This window comes from Haematobia irritans, chromosome 2, assembly GCF_050003625.1.
Source record: "Haematobia irritans isolate KBUSLIRL chromosome 2, ASM5000362v1, whole genome shotgun sequence".
NCBI classification, from domain to species: Eukaryota; Metazoa; Arthropoda; class Insecta; order Diptera; family Muscidae; genus Haematobia; species Haematobia irritans.
In genome coordinates this window covers 94,684,163-94,692,052 of record NC_134398.1, presented here as the reverse complement: position 1 = coordinate 94,692,052, position 7,890 = coordinate 94,684,163, and positions in this window count along the sequence as shown.

The window sequence follows — 7,890 nt, the reverse complement described above, 5'->3', positions numbered from 1 at the left end:
TCGTCTTTGAGCCGAAACAGGACCCTATACCAAATTTTAGGACAATCGGACTAAAACTGCGAGCTGTACTTTGCACACAAAAATACATCAACAGACAGACAGACAGACAGACAGACAGACAGACAGACAGACAGACAGACGGACAGACAGACGGACAGACAGACAGACGGACATCGCTAAATCGACTCAGAATTTAATTCTAAGCCGATCCGTATACTAAAAGGTTGGTCTATGATTACTCCTTCTTGGCGTTACATACAAATGCACAAACTTATTATACCCTGTACCACAGTAGTGGTGAAGGGTATAAATATGGGAAACGTTTAAATCTGAAGCAATTTTAAGGAAACTTCGAAAAAGTTTATTTATGATTTATCGCTCGATATATATGTATTAGAAGTTTAGGAAAATTAGAGTCATTTTTACAACTTTTCGACTAAGCAGTGGCGATTTTACAAGGAAAATGTTGGTATTTTGACCATTTTTGTCGAAATCAGAAAAACATATATATGGGAGCTATATCTAACTCTGAACCGATTTCAACCAAATTTGGCACGCATAGCTACAATGCTAATTCTACTCCCTGTGCAAAATTTCAACTAAATCGGAGTTAAAAATTGGCCTCTGTGGTCATATGAGTGTAAATCGGTCGAAAGCTTTATATGGGAGATATATCCAAATCTGAACCGATTTCAAGCAAATTTGGCACGCATAGTTACAACGCTAATTCTACTCCCTATGCAAAATTTCAACTAAATCGGAGCAAAAAATTGGCCTCTGTGGGCAAATGAGTGTAAATCGGGCGAAAGCTATATATGGGAGCTATATCTAAATCTGAACCGATTTTGCTGATATTTTGCAAGTTTTTCGAAACTCATAAAATATTCGGATGTACGGAATTTGAGGAAGATCGGTTGATATACACGCCCAATATGACCAGATCGGTGAAAAATATATATGGCAGCTATATCGAAATCTGAACCGATTTTTTCCAAAATCAATAGGGATCGTCTTTGAGCCGAAACAGGACCCTATACCAAATTTTAGGACAATCGGACTAAAACTGCGAGCTGTACTTTGCACACAAAAATACATCAACAGACAGACAGACGGACAGACAGACGGACAGACAGACAGACGGACATCGCTAAATCGACTCAGAATTTAATTCTAAGCCGATCCGTATACTAAAAGGTTGGTCTATGATTACTCCTTCTTGGCGTTACATACAAATGCACAAACTTATTATACCCTGTACCACAGTAGTGGTGAAGGGTATAAATATGGGAAACGTTTAAATCTGAAGCAATTTTAAGGAAACTTCGAAAAAGTTTATTTATGATTTATCGCTCGATATATATGTATTAGAAGTTTAGGAAAATTAGAGTCATTTTTACAACTTTTCGACTAAGCAGTGGCGATTTTACAAGGAAAATGTTGGTATTTTGACCATTTTTGTCGAAATCAGAAAAACATATATATGGGAGCTATATCTAACTCTGAACCGATTTCAACCAAATTTGGCACGCATAGCTACAATGCTAATTCTACTCCCTGTGCAAAATTTCAACTAAATCGGAGTTAAAAATTGGCCTCTGTGGTCATATGAGTGTAAATCGGGCGAAAGCTTTATATGGGAGATATATCCAAATCTGAACCGATTTCAAGCAAATTTGGCACGCATAGTTACAACGCTAATTCTACTCCCTATGCAAAATGTCAACTAAATCGGAGCAAAAAATTGACCTCTGTGGGCAAATGAGTGTAAATCGGGCGAAAGCTATATATGGGAGCTATATCTAAATCTGAACCGATTTTGCTGATATTTTGCAAGTTTTTCGAAACTCATAAAATATTCGGATGTACGGAATTTGAGGAAGATCGGTTGATATACACGCCCAATATGACCAGATCGGTGAAAAATATATATGGCAGCTATATCGAAATCTGAACCGATTTTTTCCAAAATCAATAGGGATCGTCTTTGAGCCGAAACAGGACCCTATACCAAATTTTAGGACAATCGGACTAAAACTGCGAGCTGTACTTTGCACACAAAAATACATCAACAGACAGACAGACAGACAGACAGACAGACGGACAGACAGACGGACAGACAGACAGACGGACATCGCTAAATCGACTCAGAATTTAATTCTAAGCCGATCCGTATACTAAAAGGTTGGTCTATGATTACTCCTTCTTGGCGTTACATACAAATGCACAAACTTATTATACCCTGTACCACAGTAGTGGTGAAGGGTATAATGAAGGGTATGGCACGCTCATATAATGAGCATCGTTGGCAATATCCAAAAGGGCCGTGGGAAAGAGTTCATTTTGACTTTGCGGGCAGCGTGGAAGGTATGATGTTGTTGATTATTACGGATGCCTACAGTAAGTGGTTGGATGTTAAAATTACGAAGGCGACAACAGCACATGCAACTATCGGACTGGTCGACGATGTGTTTGCAGCATATGGTGTCCCTACGATGGTGGTTACAGACAACGGTACCAACTTTGCGTCAAAAGAGTTCAACGACTATTTAACGAAGGTGGGTGTGAAATATCATAAGTATACTGCTCCGTACCATCCTGCCACAAACGGACAAGCTGAACGTGGTGTCCAGACCGTTAAAAATGCGCTAAAGGCAATGGGGACAACTGCACAAACATTAAGACAAAACCTGAACGAATTCTTAAGACAATACAAGAACGCTCCCCACAGCACAACCAATGAATCACCATCGCAGCTGTTTATGGGACGTCTAATTCGGACAAGAATAGATCTTCTTCGACCGGAGGATATTGACAAAAAAGTAATGGCAAAGCAATATCTTAAAAGTGAAAAATCATACAGAACTATTGATGTTGGATCCTTTGTGTACTTCTTATCAGGAAATAAACCGGCGGAAAAGTGGCTAAAGGGTAAGGTAATTGAACGAATAGGCGATTTGCATTATAGAATTGATTATGGTGGTCATATCGTGAAAAGGCACATCAATCAAATACGGGTAGCTGGAAATAAGTTGCCATTCGAAAACATGTCTGTCCCCTCAACGGCAGGAAGAACCAACGGTGAAGCAGTGATTCATCGGGACGAATTTTATAACTGCTCTATTGCTAGCGGATCGATACAGCCAACGCAGCTGGCACCAACCAGTGAAGTATGGAGCACGGAGCAGTAATAACACCAGTATGGAGCACGGAGCAGTAATAACACCATCATCGTTCAGCAACTTGACTCCAACGTCAACATTGAGAGGATTTGGAACACCATCAACCTCAGGAAGTGTTGGGACTCCAATAACGGGTCATAGTACAAGTGTTGAGGAAGAACGTCAACATTCATTAGCCCCGCGCCGATCAACTAGGGTCCGCAGAAGGCCATTGATGTTTTCCCCTTAAGCTGCTCAGAGGAGGGGAAGATGATATGTTCCTACGTTTGAATAATTAGGTATTGAAGAGATTGATCGATAACTCTTATCTTTGCATCCTTTCGTTGACATTCTTATATTTACCATCTCTATATAACGGATTATTTTCGTTGTATTCAAAAGAACGTTTAGTCAGTCATTGATTACGTAATGAAATAAAAGCCTGCTTTTAGTAAAACTTCAATCTGCGTCGAGGCTTTTTTTTATTTATCAAACTTGGAAATATAACACTCTATAATGGAAATTTGACAATAAATAACGAAATTATTTGAAATGTTTATATTAGTGATGTATTACAAATATAGACAATCTCTGAACCGGATAAAATAAACCATGAGCGTTATTTTTTCAATTATTCGTGGCAAGGAAAGTGTTTCCCTTAGCAATTCGCTTCTATATAACAAAATATATTCCATTAAAATATATTTTAACCGTGTTCCTCTTATCCATTATTTGTTTTATTTTTTGTCATAAGAACCGAACAAATATTTTTTGGTATCACTAATGAATATCTGACATTCGTTTTAGTTAGGCATTGCCAGTACAAAAACAAAATCATTAATTAACTAATCGCTTGTAAGTAAACGTTTTTGTATACGAAATTAAAAAAAAAAAAACGCTTATTAGACGATAAACCTATTTTATGTTAAGTATTGAACACTATAAGGCTCTATTAGATTTGTTTGCATAAGGCTGTATAAGTTTATATATCTTCAACATTAGAATGTAATTATACAATACAGTCCACTATCTTAAGAATACAGTCCGGCAGAATGTTGGAAGATCTGGGCACTTGGCAGTTATTTTAATTATCCTAGTATTAATAATTCTCAAAATCTCATTTTATAACAATGCTCAAAAAGAGGCTAATAGCAGCAATATTAGACGTTATAATTTCCGGCCGGCAGAATGTTCACAATAAATATCTTTTGAACATGAATGCGATAACTGCAACAATAAAAATATCTTGGAGTTGGTCCCTATCATTAAATGGATATTGGAGACACCTTTGTTTACTTAGGATCGCAATAAAATCATTGCACTAGCTGATAAGAGTGCATGTGTGATGTGTGCGTACTTAGGATCTTAATGTAACAAAGTAGATAAGAGATAGTTGTGTGCGACGATCAGTTGGTGTGATGCACAGACAGTTTAGTTTGTAATTGTATATAAAGAAGAATATTTATATAAATAAATTAGTATCAAAAGAATACTCATCTCGTTTGATTGTTTACCAAAGAGACACACTCATTGAAAGGAGAACCGAACTCTAATTGTTGTAGAAAAAGAGAAATACAAATAAATATCTCTCTAATTTGTTTAAAAACCAAATATCAGCAGTGGGAAAATTTTGCCAAATAAACGGCAATGGCAGATTTACTTTTATGGAAAATAATTTTTAAAATATATGGGCTTTTTGAAGTATTGAAATAATTGAGATCTGGTAATACCCAGAATTTCAAAGTTCAATTTCATCCTAATCGCTACCATCGCTACTCGTAAGTGACGCTACAACAATCGGGGTGATGGGGAAACATATCAAAAAGTACGAAGTGTACATGAAAGTATTTTAACATCACTATTGTTACAAGAGCCATTTTTTATTTTGTGAAACAACAAGCACAACCAGTTTATTGTAAATTATTTAAATAAAAACAAAAATGAGTGCTGCAGATATAGTTATTATGCTTAAAATTGTGATAGCTATATTGGTGAACAATTTTGGACTTTCCAAATGGAATAAAGGGATAGTTTTTAGATATTTTTCTAGACACGTTGCCTTCACCAAGAATAAACACTTTGGCTGATAGACGCTGGTACATCAGCAGAATTGCAAACCTGTAACTCAAAATCATTCTTTTATTAATATAAAACATTACGTTAAATATGTTTTTAGTCGTATTAATGTGACGAATCGAAGAATTTATAAATTTTTATTCAAATTACTAAACATTCAAACAATCGTGTTTTACTTGACCACAATGACTCTTTTACAACTATCGGAAAATTCACTTTTTCTAACAGTTTGAAGGGGCTCTTATTGGCGTCATTCTAAATTTATCAAATAGACACCTTATAATTGCACTCATGCGACACTTTAATGTAGTAACTTGGCGTGGTACAACTTCTCAATAGTGAAGGCGCTTTTCCGACGAGTTTTGGATATCGTATTCGACTGTTTTGGACGTGGAGGGGATTCTCAGAAGTGCCGTCAAATTAAAAAATGTTGGCAGGGTATAAGCATTTGACAGTAACGTAAGCCATGCGAACGAACAAAAGGAAGTTAGAGAAACCCAAATATAGACGAAAGTGAGTGAGTGATCGTTCGGATATCATAAATAGGCTGTAAAAATACAAATTCTTGCATGATTTCACAAAATTTTTTCAATTGCTGTTTTTTTCTTCCGCGTTTTTTGCGTCATCTATTTAAAAATTGTGCATACAATTTAACGAGTGTCTATTGACGTTGAGCAATTCAAAAATATGCCATATCAATAATAGGTATGTTCGCGTACTTTTCCAGTAAAAAAATATCCAGTAAAAACTAGCAAGAGAATAAGAGTGCACTTTACTCTCTTTGCTTAAAATTGCTGGAAAGTACGCGAACGGCATCCAGCAACATTTTGAATATTCCAAATTTAAGATTCTAAAACATTAAAAACAGAAAACGAACACCTAGAAAAAAGTAACCACTTCTTTAAGTTAAAATGAACTCATTGTGAAGAAAGTTGAACTTCGTATAGCGCCAAAGACATTTTTATTATACCCTTCACCACTACTGTGGTACAGGGTATAATAAGTTTGTGCATTTGTATGTAACGCCAAGAAGGAGTAATCATAGACCATCCTTTTAGTATACGGATCGGCTTAGAATTAAATTCTGAGTCGATTTAGCGATGTCCGTCTGTCTGTCTGTCTGTCTGTCCGTCTGTCTGTCTGTTGGTGTATTTTTGTGTGCAAAGTACAGCTCGCAGTTTTAGTCCGATTGTCCTAAAATTTTTAATAGGGTCCTGTTTCGGCTCAAAGGCGATCCCTATTGATTTTGGAAAAATCGGTTCAGATTTAGATATAGCTGCCATATATATTTTTCACCGATCTGGTCATAATTGGCGTGTATATCAACCGATCTTCCTCCGTACATCCGAATATTTTATGAGTCCTGAAAAACTTGCAAAATATCAGCCAAATCGGTTCAGATTTCGATATAGCTCCCATATATAGCTTTCGCCCGATTTACACTCATATGACCACAGTGGCCAATCTTTTACTCCGATTTAATTGAAATATTGCACAGGGAGTAGAATTAGCATTGTAGCTATGCGTGCCAAATTTGGTTGAAATCGGTTCAGATTTATATATAGCTCCCATATAGCTTTCGCCCGATTTACACTCATATGACCACAGAGGCCAATTTTTTGCTACGTTTTGGTTGAAATTTTGCACAGAGAGTAGAATTAGCATTGTAGCTTTGGGTGCAAAATTTGGTTGAAATCGGTTCAGATTTAGATATATCTCCTATGTATAGCTTTCGCGCGATTTACATGACCACAGAGGCCAATTTTTAACTCCGATTTAGTTGAAATTTTGCACAGGGAGTAGAAATAGCATTGTAGCTATGCGTGCCAAATTTGGTTGAAATCGGTTCAGATTTAGATATGGCTCCCATATATATGTTTTTCTGATTTCGACAAAAATGGTCAAAATACCAACATTTTCCTTGTAAAATCGCCACTGCTTAGTCGAAAAATTGTAAAAATTTCTCTAATTTTCCTTAACTTCTAATACATATATATCGAGCGATAAATCATAAATAAACTTTTGCGAAGTTTCCTTAAAATTGCTTCAGATTTAAATGTTTCCCATATTTATACCCTTCACCACTACTGTGGTACAGGGTATAATAAGATTGTGCATTTGTATGTAACGCCACGAAGGAAAAGTCTGAGACCCATTGTTTAGTATACCGATCGTCTTAGAATTAAATTCTGAGTCGATTTAGCGATGTCCGTCTGTCTGTCTGTCTGTCCGTCCGTCTGTCTGTCTGTCTGTCTGTTCATGTATTTTTGTGCGAAAAGTACAGGTCGCAGTTTAAGTGCGATCGTCCTCAAATTTGGCATAGGGTCGTTTTTTTGGACAAAGACAATCGCTATTGATTTTGGAAAGAAATCGGTTCAGATTTAGATATAGCTGCCATATATATTTATCCCCGATCTGGTGTTTTTGGGGTGTTTATCAACCGATGTTCTTCAAATTCAGTACATCCGAATACTTTATGAGTCTCGAAAAACTTGCAAAATATCAGCTAAATCGGTTCAGATTTAGATATAGCTCCCATATATATCTTTCGTCCGATTTAGACTCATATGACCACAGAGGCCAAAGGTTACTACCGATTTTCGTGAAATTTTGCATAAAGAGTAGAATTGACATTCTACCAATGCTTGGTAAATTT